We start from the raw sequence: 16,781 nt of genomic DNA on the forward strand, positions 1-16,781 counted from the left end.
CTCAAGTTGAGATAAAATCTGAACTAAATGTTGAAAAAGGAGTAAGAGAGGATCACCAAATGAATGAAGAAAGAACAAGGGGAACTCCAGGAGGAATTTATTACATTGAATTAGCAAAGAATAAAATGTGTGACCTCCTTGAAAGGAGAGAGGGTTGCACAAGGAGTTGCTTGAAAGTTAAGTGGATCCAGACTGTGTAGAGTCCCATATCCAGGGCAGTATTTAACAGCAGTTAAGAGTATGACCTGTAGTGTCATAGATACCTGGACTCAAACTCATGTTCTGTCTTTTTCCAACTAACAAAGATGATTTTGGACAATTCTTCTTTCTTTAGTTTCCTCATCTGTATAACGGGAGTGATGGTACCACTTTAAATATCAAATGATATAATGAATGCAAAGTACTATTCCCAGTGCCTGGTACATAGTAAATACTCATCATTAGATAATGTAAAATAATCAGGATATGCATATCATTAATATTATAATTATTTTATATTTCAGTAATTTTCAAATCACATAACAGTATATGTAAGCACTCATTTACATCACATTTTTAAAATACTAAAGCCATGTCCCCTTTATATAAAACCATCTCCCATATGATGGGGTTTTCATGGCAGTCTACATACAGTCTGAATAGTGGGAGAGAGCTTCAGATATTTGCCTTTAGTACTACTGAAATCTGATTGTGTGGTGCTGATTAGATAATGCAGATGTGTGCATATCAAATGTCTCCAGAACACTCATTGTTTAGATTATTTTCACAATACCCCCTACATGAGTCGTCTTCACCTGTCTGTTTATTGTGTTTACTTTCCTATAAATTGGTGAAGAACCTGTGGCTGTAATCTTTAGGTAGTTAAAAGAAATAAACAATTCAAATGAGGTGTTTGGTTTATGTTTGTTTTTCTCTGTCTCTGATAATTAGGGATGAATCATGCCTTAGATTTATTCTCAAATGGGAAGCATTCATGAAACTAGCAAGACATGAACCTCCAATTAGTAGGGCAATAGATGGCAAATTTTTTCCAATCACGCCTTACTCTTCTCTCACCCTACCCTACCCACCCCCTCCCACTCCCACTTAATTGAGAAAATGTTGTTATTTATCTGTCATTTCATGAGTGTTGATTAATAAAAATTGCAAGATGTTAGTGAATAAGGCCAAGTGTAGAATAGCAGGGCTTCCTAGTGTGCGGTTCCCTACTTTCAGTCTGTTGTTCCTCTAGTCCATCCCCAATGCTGTTTCCCTTGTGACTCTTAAAAATGTAAATCTGATCATGTAGGCCACCTGCCTCAACCCTTCAGGGGCTCACTCCACTCTCGCTTTCTAGATAAATTATATTCAAATACCTTAGCATAGTGTTCAGGGCTCCTTCAGATTTGATCCTCAACTGTTGCCAGTCTCAGCTGCCATCCTTTTGTACTGCATTCTTCACCGGGATGGAGTGAGCTGCCAGAGGCAGCATGAGCTTTCGTGAGTCTCAGTGCCTTTGCATCACACCTGAGCCCCTCTTTTGTTTCCTCTCTAGTGCTCACTCATATTTCACAGCTAACTCAAAGGTGGTTGCTCTTTTCTAAATGCCTTCCTTGACACCCCATCTGACATGACTAAATTTGATTTCTTTTTCTCTGTTTCCATAGATACCTGAATGAATCTTCTTAATGGTAATTATGACAGTGTTTTAGAATATAGTGGCATTCATAATTTGAGACAGAGAGGGAAGAGAAGATTAAATTAGAATTGATACCCCTGCAACAGCCTTGATAAGAAAGGAAAAATTAAAGATAACATCATAATTATTTACGAATATTTTGAAGATCCAGTGAGAATGATGGAAGAATATTCTCTTGAACACACCTGCTCAACCCTGCCTCATTCAAATATTACGAAACACGTAAAAACAAGCAGAGGGTCTATGCTATGCATGCATATGTAACATAATCCTGAAATGAATAATTGGTCACATTTATTGAGTGGCCTTTTCGTAGACATTGCTTTTGAGCCTGTGATGAGAAGTAAAATATACCCCGCTTTAGGCAGTTGAGGAAACTGATTTGTAAGTGCCAACTGTGCCACATCTCAATGTTAGTTAAGTGGCAAAGCTGGGGATAAAACCCTTTCTACTTGACCCTGAGGCCTATGGTGATGACAGGGATAACAATGAAGGTACCTTAGTGAATCAACAAAGATGAGGTCGGCTGAAGTGAAACCTCCAGTGTGGTTTGACAAACCTGTATCGTTTAGCGTAACCTGCTCTACTGTCTAGGGCAAACCTAAGGGGTGACTAGGCTGACCTGATATATCTTTAAGTGTCCTAACTGTTATGTAATTCTAATGACCATTAGGAGATTAAAAAAAATTATTGGAGTGTAGTTGATTTACAATGTTGTGTTAGTTTCAGGTGTACAGCAGAGTGAATCAGTTATACATATACATATATCCACTCTTTTTTAGATTCTTTTCCCATATAGGCCATTACAGAGTATTGAGTAGAGTTCCCCATGCTATACAGTAGGTCTTTATTAGTTATTTATTTTATATATAGTAGTGTGTTATATGTCGATCCCAACCTTCCATTTATCCCGCCCTGCCCTTTCCCTCCTGGTAACCATAAGATTGTTTTCTACACCTGTAACTCTATTTCTGTTTTGTAAATAAGTGCATTTGTACCATTTTTTTAGATTCCACATAAGCGATATCCATTAGGAGATTATATCTCATTGGAGGGAATGGTGGTGGGATCTTTGTACCAATAGAATGTATTTCAGTTGTCTTTTCAATTGTAGTGTTCCTATCAACTGTGATCAGTTTCATGCAGAGGTCCTTTCTCTTTAATTCTTGATTCCGTCATGTCAAATTTAGTAGGTACCGTGTGGAAGACAATCAATGTTTCTTAAATGGTATTGAATGAATGTAGTTTATCTGTCTTTTAGATAGAGCCCAATGCTGAAAGAAGAGTTTAGAATGCTCTTGACAGTAGATTTATAGATTTGTAGAGTTGGAAGGAAATGTAGTGGTTGGGTAATCCAACACCTTCATGAGTTAGTGACCAGTTCATGCTTAGAAGCCATGCTTCTAATTTGCCCACTGTCATACCTTCTCTCTCCTTTGGAGTTCAGAACTGAATGGCTGTTAGATTCATAACATTAAAGATTGATGAAGGATCTTGGTGTTCAAATAGTCCACCCTCTCACCCAATAAAGAGGCACTTTTTACAGATCTCTGCTCATTTTGGAGGCTGGACACTAAGCAATGTGACTAGGGAGGTGTCTTCTACTAGTGCCCAGAATCATGGCAGCAAGACAGTATATGGAGCCTGTTGTTCAGGATTCCAGCTGAGGGCCAGAACAATGGGTCTTTTCTGAAAATATTTCCTGAGCTTTGGGTTGCTGCGTTTCAAACCAAAATATTGAAATGTGGCATATGGCCAATATTTATAGGCCATTTTGCCAAGGAACCTTCACAGAGGTTATTACCAGGAGGGTTTTCATGATTACTACCATCACAATAAAAAAGGAATTCATTTGAGAAATAAACCCCTGGGCTCAGTAAACAAAACACAAGCATATCCAGAATCCTGGGTTACCTTTGCCAAATTCTCTCACATCATCAGGCAATTGCCCAAAGAAACCCTGACTTCCAGCCAACTTGGGTTTCACAGAGAAATACTCAGACCTCTTCTGTTTTAACTTCATTCTTCCGTTCATCACTATAAACATTGTTTTAAATTCTTCATTTCAGGACTATGAAGATTAAAAAAATCTTTATAGAAGGAGTTCTATAGATTTAGTATTCCTAAATCCATTATCGTCATAAATAGAACTCCTAGATTTGGAATATGAAGACATATGATCAAATTTTTAATGAAATACTCTGATTAAGTCAAACTGCTAATACGTCTTCACGTTGCCAAAACTCAGAGCTACTCAGAGATGGAGATAATTTTCCTGGGTGTAATCATGACTCTTTGAACTGGGGTCAGCTAAAAGTGCTTCAAAGCCTGTCTAGTTCTCTTCCCTTAACCACTTTTCCTTCATTGCAACATGTCCTTCAATATGGGGAAAACTGGATCTTTTCAATTTCATATACAGCATTTAAATTCATAACAGGGGTTGCCTAAGTTGAAATTTATCAAACAGTGGTGTGTTGGAGCTGGCTCATGAGAGCTAATTGTAAACTTTTCAGGAATGTTGAGAGCTGGTTGGTGGCCATGGTTGGGCTATTTATAACATGGAAATTGCCAAACGCAACAGATCAGGGCTTTTATTATTTGTTTAAGAGCATACCACTGCAAAGTGTTCACATACTAATTCATTCCTTCAAGGCTTTGTTAAAATGCCACTCCCTGTTTGAAGCTCTCTGTGATCCAGTGAAATCCCTTTCCCAATAGTACTTCATTTTGAAGCTTTTTATGAGATAAATAATTTTTACCCATGAAGTATGGACATTTATCCACATCCACATGTCTTATTTTTTCTAGAATCTTAGTTTATTGAGTGCTGGATTGCTATATGATTTAAAAAAATCCTTTAGAATGTCTTGTGTAATCCTTGCAGGTTTAGCACTCAGAAAATATTTTGTAAATTGCCAATAAAATATTAGCCCACTAGTGATCTAAGATTCTACTTATGCTCAGTTATGCCACTGCCTCCATTAAAACCTCAGTTGAGATTCTCCCAGTGGAAACCATAGCAGTATCAGGGTATTGACATATCATCCAAAGAAGGTAAGAGTGAGCATGGAGTAGAGGGGGACAGCCTCTGTATTTAGCTTTGGCTGAGATAACACTCCTTAACTTTTAAAGACTGGTAATTTGATCCATTTCTTTGGTTATATAATTGCTCCCACTAGGGAAGGGGGTAGGAAGGGATATGCCATCTTGTGCTTTGAAACTGATAAATTTATTTCAGAGGGTACAGCATGCAAAAACATTACAATTTTTTTTTCAAGGTAGCCCAGCTATGAGCATGCTTAGAGAAAGGAGGAGGATTTAAAGAAGAGCAAATGATTAAAATTTCATTTGGTCATTTCTTCACTTATTCACTCAATAAACATGTATTGGTTGAATAATGTATTCTAGACTTTGTTTTAGGCACTGAGGATATAAAGAAAATAAGAATTTATGCATCCCTGTGGAAATTGCAATCTATTAGAATTTGAAGGTGGAAGAAATGAATTTAGAAAGAGATTTCTTCAAAATTATGGGAAATTTAAGAGTCAAGTAGAATGGCAAATTGAAAGGACCAATCAAAAACAGTTTTAGAAAGTGAAATGTGCTATGTCTAATGGTGAAATATACAAAGACTCTTTTTTCTTTGATATGATTGGAGTTGAGTTCAGAGGGAGAAAGAGAGAGAGTAAAAGAGAGATAAGAATGTGGGTTTGAACAGATTCCTCCTTCCTCCAGCCCAGATTTATACTTCCAAAGGTATATATAGATGCTATTTATACCCAGTGGAGCCATTAGTGCTGAAGAGTTTAGCTACATGGCTAGTAATTAGGAAGAGGCAATGAGAAAACCTATTTCCCCGAGGTCTTCTCCCTGCTTCACTCCCACAACTTCTGTCTGCCCACTTGTGCAATGGACATAGCTACAGCGATTCCGTTCTCACAGTAGCAAGATAAATCACTAAAGCCGTTTTGCACTTGCCCAGGGACTTTCAAGTGAGGATCTCAAAGTGAATCCAGGCTGCTGTGTACCACAAAGAGGGCCAACATTTCTCTTTGGCTTTAAAAGATGTCCCATTGTGAGAATGAACTTTGGGTTTTATCTCTCCCTTTGAAATAGATACATCAAAGTGAGACATCTGAAGGCAAAGACACAATGATCCTCAATCCAAAGCCAAGTTCAAAAACAGAGATGAGTTGTGTTATTATGATATTGTATTTGCTGGATGAGATGGAGGACAAAGAAAGATTAACTTGCAAACATAAAACAGGCTTTGAAATTTCTATTAGTCTTGGGCCCCAGGGCACATACTTTTTCAGCAGGACACTTAGGTTTTAGAAGTAGGGTAGCAATGGCACATGTAACACATGAAACCTCATTTTTCTCTCAGTCTGAAATGTACAGTTATTCAAGTGAAATTTATTAATGATTAGATGATGAATGAGGAAAATGAGTATTGGAAAGTTGTTATTGAGAAGTGCTTCCTTTTTGGGGGGACCCAAGCTCATGCTTTTGAGGGCTGCATTCAGGGTTAGGCATTTTAAGTACAGCAGTGGCTTTCTGTATGCCAACTTTCTAAAGCATAATTCCAAGTCAGGTATACCTACCTAATTGTAATTGTGTAACTGTGCTTGAAACTATAAATTATAATTAAATAATTAAATAATATATGTATCAATCATATTAAAGGATAAAATCTTCTAGCCCAGCTCTGAATATCAGTATAGAGAAAAGCATTTCAAATCTATTCATTTTTAATTCCTTATCCTTGATTACTACACCTACTTTTTTGCTCAAGTGATACTGGAATAGTTTATTTATTCATTCCACATTCAACACACCAGGAAGGTAAATTTTCAATTTCAGGATCATACCGCCTTCTGTTGTCTTAATTGGGGTTCCCCAGAACCAGACCCTAAAAAGGATTCGAAAGAAAAGAGTTGGCTTGGGAAGTGAAGGAAACAGGTAGAGAAGTGCATAGTGATGCAGAAAAGAGAAAACAGTCAATAAAAGGTACCGATCACCCTGCCTAACTAGAGTTACGATTTCCATTTGCATTGGCCAGACTCGTCTTCCTCATTGATAACTCAGTTCATATCTTGCAGGGTTGTTTTGCAGTCAAATGCTCTATCCCTGAGCTATACCCCCATGGGTTGTTTTGAAGATTAAAGTATGCAAAGCCAATTACCGGGGACCTGGCCTATAATGATCATCTATCATTATTATTGCAGCTAAATAATGAGAGAATAAATAACATTTTCACAGAGCTTCTGGAGACAGACATTGTCTTGAAGGCAGAATTATTGTGACATATCAGGGAAATGGAAAGAAAATCGATGTTTTATGTCTTTTCCTTGAGTCTGTAGCGCAAAGATCTGAGGAGCTTCAATTTTGTACTTACTAATTGCTTTCATTTGAACCCATTAAACATTTCACTGGAGCTGTTTGAGATTTTACAGCTCTTTCTCATCTCGTGTTGAAAGTGAACAGGTATGCTTTTCAGAGATGAATTGAGTCTACCTAAGCATGAATGAGAGGATCAGAGGAAGTTCCCTTCTGGCATCATTTCAGAGATTAGTAATTTGTGAAACTCTGATGATGCAAGGAACAGCATAGAAAGCCATTTCGTTCCCTTTTGTCCAGTCTAAGTGCAAATTTGAACTTTCATGGCAGTTTGTTTGCATGTTAATGTCTGTGCTCTGTCACCCTGGAGTGCTTTAGACTTCCTAAATTAGGTTGGGCAGGTGATTTAAAGAAGGGGTCATTCCATTACATAGGCTCCATTTCAGAGGCACAGAACTGGAAATTCACAGGAGCTTCATTTTATCCCAGGGATGGTGGCCTAGAGAAGGAGTGTCAAGGGCCAGCAGCTGGTCAGAAGTAGCCTCCGGCATGTCTCCTCAAATATGGAAAAGTCCAGCAAAAGAAGAAAGGGTAAGAGTACACAGTGGTCTAATTAGCATTTGCTTCTTGTAGCCCTGGAAATGTCAGTCACCAGTTGGTAACAAAATAAAGATGTAATGTCAGTGATAATGAATTAAATTGTGGCCATTTGCATTGGAATGCCATGATAATGATCTGAAATTACCATTGTATATATTCCCCTTGACAGTTCAAAATTGGACTCCAAGCTAATAGTATTTTGGATGAACTTTAAACCAGTGGAATTGCTTTGAGTACACTCCTTTTGGCAAGCCATGTGGATTTGAGAAAGTTAATTTACCTCTGCTTTGTTCACGCTGTTTGGTAATTGATGAACATACCATAAAAGTTTTAATGAATAACCACAGGGACCATTTAACTTATTTACTAGGTAAAAGTGAAACGTACTTGATTACCTTCCCTAATCTGGCTCTCCAAATGAAGCCAACCCAGAATAAATACTGGCTTTTCGTGTGTGCATGCAGTCTCTGATGCACAAAACATCGCAGGCAAATATTTTCAGAAAATCTGAATGGAGGAGTTGCATTTTCTCCCATTAGCTTCGATTTATACTTCTGCTGCAAGCATTAGACATTGCTTAGGGAGGACTTATGTCTCTGTGCATGAGGACTGGAGGCTCTGTTGCAGTGGGGTTAGGCAGCAACCCACAGAATCAGCACATTATCTTCAGAGCGTCTGTTGTGTGAATAACTCTCTGACAACACTCCACTATTGTGAAGCAGTTAAAATAAGAGCCACTTTTTTTCCCCTGGCCTCCTGGTGTCTAATTACACTATAGCATCCTTTCATAAGTAGAATGTTATTATGAGATAATTGCCCACATGTATCTTAGTTTCCATTAAACTGTATTCCTTGATGCACCTTTGTAGAATGTTTTTTAACACTGCAAACAAAGAAGGTTGTGTTGAAGTAGTAGCAAAGTCAAAAGATGTGCTCTATCCCATTCACTCCACCTTAGTGGGAGCCTCTCACAGAAGTGGGTTAGATTTCCAGCCTTATCTCTTACTAACTATGCCTTTTGAGGAACCCATTCAGCAGCCCATGCCTCAGTTTCCTCATCTGGAATTATGAGCTGACATTAAAAGTTGGCTGTGAGGATTAAATGAGATAACTCCTGTGACACATATGATATGGTGCCTAGAACAGGACTTCTTACCTGGAAGGCTTTCTTAAACACAGATCCTGGACCCCATTCCCAGAGATTCTGATCTAGTGGGCCTGGGGTGGGGCTCAAGAATTTGCATTTCTAGTAAGATCTCAGGTGGTACTAGTCCAGGGACCACACTTTGACAATCACTAGTCTAGAAGGTAAACAATCCTTGAGAATTTTGGTTTTCTTCTTCTGTGGCTGGAATAAATTGCTACATCAGTAGAAGCCTCTAGAGGACCCCAATCAAGTTTTATTCACCAGTAATATCACCTATCCCAGAAACTAACATAATTGGTATTGAGGACTGAATTAAATTGAGCTGTGGATTTTAGAAGGTCTAGAAACTACATAGTCTGTAACATAGTTGGTCAGAGAACGGAAACTGAAGCCAGAGCACCTGCAGTATGATCCCAGTTCTGCCAATTATTGTTTATATGTCCTTGGGCAAGTCTTAAGCTCCTTAAGCCTCTGTTTTCTCATCTATGAAATGGGTATAGTAATAGTACATACATCATCTGTTGTTTATAATATTTATATTCCTTAATCCCACAAAGTACTGTCAGTCCTGCAAAGTACAGTATCAGGCACAGAAAGCATCCGAACATTTCTGGCTGTCCTTATTAGTAGTAGTTACTTCTCTCCTCTACAATGTCACCTGTCCCCGTATCAGGGAGAAATCAATTCTTACCATGGTTCTGTTTCTGAAAGCTGTCATGTCACATTAGAGGCATTTCTGTGTTTTGATATTTGCTTCAAAAAGTAACTATCTGGGGAATTCCCTGGCAGTCCAGTGGTTAGGACTCTGTACTTTCACTGCCGAGGGTGCAGGTTCGATCCCAGGTTGGGGAACTAAGGTCCCCCAAGCCACGTGGTGCAGCCAAAAAAAAAGAAAAAGTAACTATCCCTGTGAACGATGACAGATTAGGTATTAAACTAATTTGCATCAAGAAATAGTTATACCAGATAACCTAGCCCCATTACATATGGAAGCAGATGTCCTCAAGAAATAGGTTTTATGGATATAACTGGATGTACTAGGTTAAACTAAGTTACCAGTTTCTGATGGGAGCTTACTTGCGGGAGGTGGTGGCCAACATAAATAGTGGAGACTGACCCATAGGTGCGAACAGGGCACTAAAGATCCACTTCTCCCTTTCCATTGTTGTATCTTGATCTGACTGTATTTGCAAGTGGTGAGGGTTCTGAAATCAAGATGGACCTGGAATGGGGATGGCTGGAGCTGCTCCCAACTTTGGAAAAAAAATTACATACCAAGAAATTGCAATTGTTAAAATAATGGGGCTTCCCTGGTGGCGCAGTGGTTGAGAGTCCGCCTGACGATGCAGGGGACACGGGTTCGTGCCCTGGTCTGGGAAGATCCCACATGCAGGGGAGCAGCTGGGCCCGTGAGCCATGGCCACTGGGCCTGCGCGTCCAGAGCCTGTGCTCCACAACGGGAGAGGCCACAACAGTGAGAGGCCTGCGCATGGCAAAAAATAAAATAAAATAATGTGAGTTGAGGAAAATAAAGAAAAGGTATAAGAAGAGTGTGAAAATCATCTTTATTTATTTTAAAAATTAATTTATTTTGTTTTATTTATTTTTGGCTGTGTTGGGTCTTCGTTGCTGCACGCGAGCTTTCTCTAGTTGCGGTGAGCAGGGGCTACTTTTCATTGTGGTGCGCAGGCTTCTCATTGCGGTGGCTTCTCTTGTTGCGGAGCATGGGCTCTAGGCACATGGGCTTCAGTAGTTGTGGCTTGCAGGCTCAGTAGTTGTGGCACATGGTTAGTTGCTCCATGGCATGTGGGATCTTCCTGGACCAGGGCTCGAACGTGTGTGCCCTGCATTGGCAGGGGGATTCTTAACCACTGGGCCACCAGGGGAGCCTGAAAATCATCTTTATTTGTATCTTTCATAGTTAACCACATTCGTGTTTATGCCTACTAGATTTTTCTATGTAGACACACACACAAACACACAATTTATGTATTTATTAAATCAAAATTATTATTTTTATCCATGCTGTTTTTAATGTGCTCTTTATCAATAATATATCATGGACAGATTTCCATATTAAAAAGTAACTCAAGACATTATTTTAGTGTCTGCATAGAATTCCATTGCATGGATATATCATAATTGACTTATTGAATCTCTGCACTGCAGTGTGATGAGTACTTTGTACATATGTCTTTGTAGCTTTTTCATGAATTCTTCATGATAATTTATGAAGAGTTGAGTGAATCATCAAATACTATGCAAATTTTAGGGGTTTTGAGCAGTATGTTAGTTACACAGAGTAAAGGGCAGCCTTATTTTAGTGTAATATTTTTGCTAGCTAGTGATCACTCATTCATTGAGTCATTAATTATGAGTGAATTCCTGATATATGCCAGACCTTTGATTACAGCAATAAATAAGTATAGATTAAATTTGTTCAAGATGGTAAAAAGGCCAGTGCATTTTCTCTCATTGTGGGTGCAATGTGTGTTTACTCTTGGGCGGGAAAATTGTTGTGTCCGGATCTGCTTATGTCACCTTGGCTGCATATTAGAATCACCCAGGAAGCTTTTAAAGAATACTAATGCTTAGCCTCCTCTGCAGCTCTTCTGCAGTCTGCGTTTGGTTCTGAGCATCGGATAGTTTTGAAAATTTCCCAGTTGATTCTAGTGAGCAGCCGGGTTTGAGAATTACTAAGCTAAGACACTCACCCCTCTCTCATCTGGACTTTAACAAGACCCTACCCTCAAACTGCCAGTCCAGCTGAGCTTCAGTCTGTCTTTGTGTCCAGGTCTCAACCCACATGAGAAATACGAGGAATATTTTGTAACTCTGAGGGGAGAATGAATAGCCTTACTTTCATTTTTGCCAAGTTGGAGAGGGTCCCTCTTGCATTTGAGATGAGACTGATGATATCAGTGTCTCCTTTCCTGCTGAAACCTCCTCAAATTTGGGGTATGTGGATTGGGTCTGACCTTTCTCCAGTTTCTGGCTGAGATTCAACACACACACGTGCACGCACACACACACACCACACATAACTTTGACTTTTATGTGGTTGGGTTATGTCAGTCTATCACTGGGGGATACCAGTGTCAAATTCACAGTTCTGAATGACTGAGAGTCTACTTTACAATGTGGCTTAAATACTTGCTTTATTAAAACCAAAATATGCTTCAAAAATACAATCTGGAAGAGCAAATTGCTTGGTTGGGAGAGAGCGATTTTATAAATCCCAGTAACAGTGAACCACTCAAACCTCCCTCTTGAGTTCCACGGCCAGGCAGCAGCATCCTATCTGTGCCATCTACTGCAGAGTGCTCAGCGTCCCCGATGTGTGGATGAACCTAATGCCCCACATGTGCTCTAGAGTAATTCAGTTTGTTTTCCCTGGATGGAGACATTAGGTTTTGAAAAGTTGTAAAATGTGCTTGCCTTGAGCACTGTTTGAGAAAAATACGAATTTCCTTCTTACTGTCTATTAAGTCTCTCAGGAAGCTTTAAAAAAGGTTCTGGTTAAAGAGGTTTGCATGAGTTTACTAGATTATAAACACATGTGATATTCAGAAAAATAATCAGCAACAATACAATTTGCATCTCAAGGTTGTTGCACCCCCAATAAACCTCACTGCCACTTAATTTCTTCATTATTAAGAGAAGAAATTGTTTTTCTAGTCTTCAAATATAAAAGGAGAGTCCTTCCCTCTTTATAATATTGTTGAAGTGAATCTGAATTCAGTTCTTTTTATGTGCCAGGCACTGTACCCATTGCTTAGGTGTTGTATCTCATTTAATCCTACATTTGTGTACAGACCAAGTGCTTGTGAATGGCAGCCATTTATGTTCATAACTCATTGACTAGTCCTGTGCACTGAGATAGGAGAAAAACTGCATATGTTTAGGGTTATATGGTAGAAGAAACTGATGGTTTAAATAACCAAGTTTACTTTATGCAAGAGAAAAAGAACTGCTTTCTTCCAAAACGTGGTACTATTCCATGACCCAGTGACAATTCCTGGGCTTGCCCTCTCCCATCTCCTTTGAGTGTAAATGGCTCAAACACTTACGTGTCCACTAATGACATGTAAGATCCCAGGTGTTTGTCTCAGGCTTGTATAGGTGGGATATACAACTGCTATGTACTGCCCACCCAACTATTTCTCATTCTCTCAACATTTTTTGGTTCTCTGGTTCCGTATTTGATTCTGTATGTTAGATCCAGGGCTCTTTGTCTCCAGGGCTGTGTATCTGACAACTTATCTTAGAACCTCCTGAGACTTGGTCTTCATGTCTTTTCAGCTCAATGATTTAATATATATTTGTTTAACACCCCCTACTTTCAAGTACCCTGCTAAGCCCTGTAGATACAAGCGTGGAAAACAAATACCCTTGAACACAATGTTGACGTGGTACTGTAATTGCTTTTCCTTCCTTTCTTGTGGAGTCTTGTATATGGGAAACAAATAGTTTAAGGCTCCTCCAGCCTGTTTCTTGATTCCAGTCGTTCACTTGTTAGTGGTATAAATTTGACGTATTTGATTGATCTCAATCAAATTTTGATTTGATGATTTTCTTGATTTTCTTCTCTGTACAATGGAAATCGTAAAGTAAAATATACCTCACAGGTTTATTGTAGAAGTACAGAAATGCAAGAGGGAGTAAAAAATGATAATTTAAGCATTTAACACTGGAGAGTTAAAAAAAAGAAACTGTGCACTATTCATGTGATGGAATACCATAAAGCAACATGAATCAATGTGCTGATTTGTCATGTATTCCCATGATTGCACCTGTAAGAACAAGATTCAATAAAAATTTAAGATCTAAGTAGTGGTATACAGGATGATACTATTAATGAAGAGTGAAAGGATAACTCACCCAACGATATTATTTCCTGTTGCTTATGGACATATGCATATTAATAAAAATGTATGAACCCAAATGGAGACAATCACACCAACTTTTTAATGATGTTGATGGGGAGAAAAAGAGGGAAATGCATTTGGGCAGGGGTGAAGAGTTTTCATCCTTCCTGTAACATCTGATTTCCTCCAAAAAGGATTTCATCAGATATGACAAAATGCTAATTTTGCAATTTTAGGATGAACGTGTCATTTTTCTCATTCTCTTTAGAATTTAAATACTTCTTAATCATAAAATGTAAAAGGAGAAGGAGAGGGAGATAGAGGGAAGCAAGAGGAAGAGGAAGCTTGAGTGAGATACTGCCTCCTTTCTGGGTTTGCCTTTCTTAGAGGGGAGTGAGGGGGAGAGACGTTGAAAGTAGAGTTAACAAACAGCTCCACACCACATCGTGCCTGAGACACCCAGTACCCAGAGAGGCATTCAGATAGGCTGCTGGTGAGGCGCTGATAGTTTGGGATGCTTCTGCTCTCATGTGAATGAAGCAACAAAGGTTTTAAGAGCTTCACACCCCAGCTCTGATCTGAAATGAAGTTAGGTGTTTGAGAAACAGCTGCTGGAAACAGTTCTGCTCCCTCTGGAGCCTCTGTTCATCTTCAAAGCAGCTGCTGGAAGGGAGGGAGGGAGGCAAGCAAACTATCTTGGGCATGTGTGTGTGTTAATAAAAACAAAAGGGCTTTCCCTGAATAAAACATGGATGTTTTTCCCAGGATGAAGAATTCAATTGTAAGTCCACATTTCTGCCTCTTTTGAAGTTTTGAGCAAAGAACTTAGAGCCTCATCTTTCCTTACCCTTGGGGCCTTTGGATTCAAACAGCCCTGGACTCCTATCCCAGGCCCAGCTCAGCCATTTCCAGCTGTGGGATCTAGGGCAAAGTAATTAACCTCTCTGAGCCTCAGTTTACTCCTCTGTCAGTTAGCTTAGAACCTTGTTGTGATGATGTATATAGAGAACTTGGAAAATGATAGACCTCAATATAAGTGAATATCTCCTGCTAACCTTCTTCAGTAACATATTCCTTTTTATTAGACTCTCTTTTGATTGCCTTTTCCACTAATAGGGTGATCAGCTTGTCTTGATTTGCCCAGGCTTTCCTTGTTTTAGCACTGACGGTTCTGTGTCCTGGGAAACCCCTCAGCTCTGGGCAAAACAGAATGGTTGGTCACTCTGCAGTATGTTCTGGCGTATGCCAGACAGAGTTCCTTGTCCTCAGGAAGTTTATAATCTAGTGTTACTTCTTGATCGCCTCATCATCCTTGATGTATGAATTGTAATTATTGTTTACTTTATTATTGTTATTACTCTGCAGCCTCCCGTGCTAGACTATACATTCAGAGAAAGCAAGGAATACATTATTTTTTAATTTTTTACATTATTTCCCCTATTATCTAACTCATATTTACTGGGGATTCAATAAATATGTACCATACACATTAATTAATACATGAGATCAACGGAGTTGTTCTCCTCCCAGTGTTTATGGTCTTAATCGTAACACTGAGTTATTTTAGTCTTTAAATTTCTATGTGAATTATACACACATATATACAGAAACATTGAATTTGCTTATCTCAGTCACTGGTGCATGAACATTAGTATGTTGAAGAATCACCTGGAGGTATTGTTAAAATTCAAAATTTGGAGCCCTGTACCTGAGGTTCTGCTACAGCAACTAAGGGATAGGGCCAAAGAACTGCAGACGCTCAGAATGAGTCTCATGTCACAGTAACAATGGGAAAAACACAGGTCTGTCCTCTTGCCCTATGAATAGGGTACATTCTGGTCCAGGTTTACATGTGTCGATTCAGTGAAATTATCAATAGCACCCCTTTTACCTTCGAGTATACCTGATCTGATGGATACGTATGTAGTCACCTCACTTATGAGTCTATGCATTGCAATACTTAAGACAGCCTAGAGAGCTCTTCTGTTGGCTCCCTCTCTAGGGATCTTGTTTTTCTTTCATAACTTACAGCCGTGCCTGCTTCAGCAGCACATATACTAAAATTGGAACGATGCAGAGAAGATTAGCATGGTCCCTGCACAAGGATGACATGCAAATTCGTGAAGCGTTCCATATTTTTTTTTAAGTTTAAATGGTATCATACTCTACCTATTACTTTTTCACTCAACATTTTGTTGTTGAGATTTATACATGAATATTTAATTCTTTTATTTTAACTTCTAAATTCCACTGTACAAAAAAGACCAAACTTTATTTATTCTTACCACTGCAATTAGATTATTTTAATTTTTTGCCAACAGTGCTACAATAAATAACTTTACACATGAAAAAAAAATAATTTACAGCCTGTCTTACTCATCCATCTAATAAAGTAGGCTTTCTTTCTCACTTTTTAAAATTGTGCATCATCTCAAAACTTACAAACCCAAGGGACTGTTTTATGTTACTTTCTCAGTGGAATAGGAAAACCAGCTCACTTCATTCCCTTAATATGATGCTCATATTTCCACAATGGAGATAGTCTAGCCTAGAGCTTTAATGTAAATGTGATTATTATGAAAAAATCATACCTTTGGGCATAGGAATATCTTTCCTGTGCAAATAACCCCAGGAGGCCAGTCCAGAAATCTTGGTGGATAATTCTATTAGAAGCTCTCATCAGAAGCTCTATACTCAGTTCTCACCTGAGTGCAGTCACAACTTCAGCTCAGTCCTAAAGGTACCTGCTTCTTAAAGATGTGTTAGGGAAGTCTATTTAGCCATGAGTTCATACTTGGAAAATGTAAATAAGTCTCTTGGATAAGAGGTTGTGTAAATTAGGTAATGAGGTTGCAAGACTTCACATTCTAGGATCATCCGGCTTGGGTTTGAAGTCCTGTTCTACCATTTACTGGCTGTGTGAAGTTGGGCAAATTATATTCTCTCGGTCTTACTATCCTCATCAGTAAATGGGGATGATAACAGTATAATAGGGCGTTGTCAGGATTAAAGAAAATAAGTCTTATCACAGACTGTCTCGTTGCCATTGCAGCCTCTTTTTGGCTCACCTCTGATTCCAGCCAAAGCTTTGCTGGATGATTTTGATTCATACTGATCACATCCCACCTCAAGTGTTGCTTACCTTCCT

General features: G+C 38.9%; 1 non-coding gene across 1 annotated transcript; it reads left to right on the forward strand.

Moving 5' to 3' along the window:
* The first annotated feature begins 15,666 nt into the window (after nt 1-15,666).
* Nucleotides 15,667-15,773, forward strand: LOC137215797 (U6 spliceosomal RNA). Its single transcript, XR_010939431.1, has one exon. It is a non-coding gene; the product is annotated as a U6 spliceosomal RNA (small nuclear RNA).
* The last annotated feature ends 1,008 nt before the right edge of the window (nt 15,774-16,781 follow it).

Source organism: Pseudorca crassidens, chromosome 20 (genome assembly GCF_039906515.1).
Source record: "Pseudorca crassidens isolate mPseCra1 chromosome 20, mPseCra1.hap1, whole genome shotgun sequence".
In the NCBI taxonomy this organism is placed as follows: Eukaryota; Metazoa; Chordata; class Mammalia; order Artiodactyla; family Delphinidae; genus Pseudorca; species Pseudorca crassidens.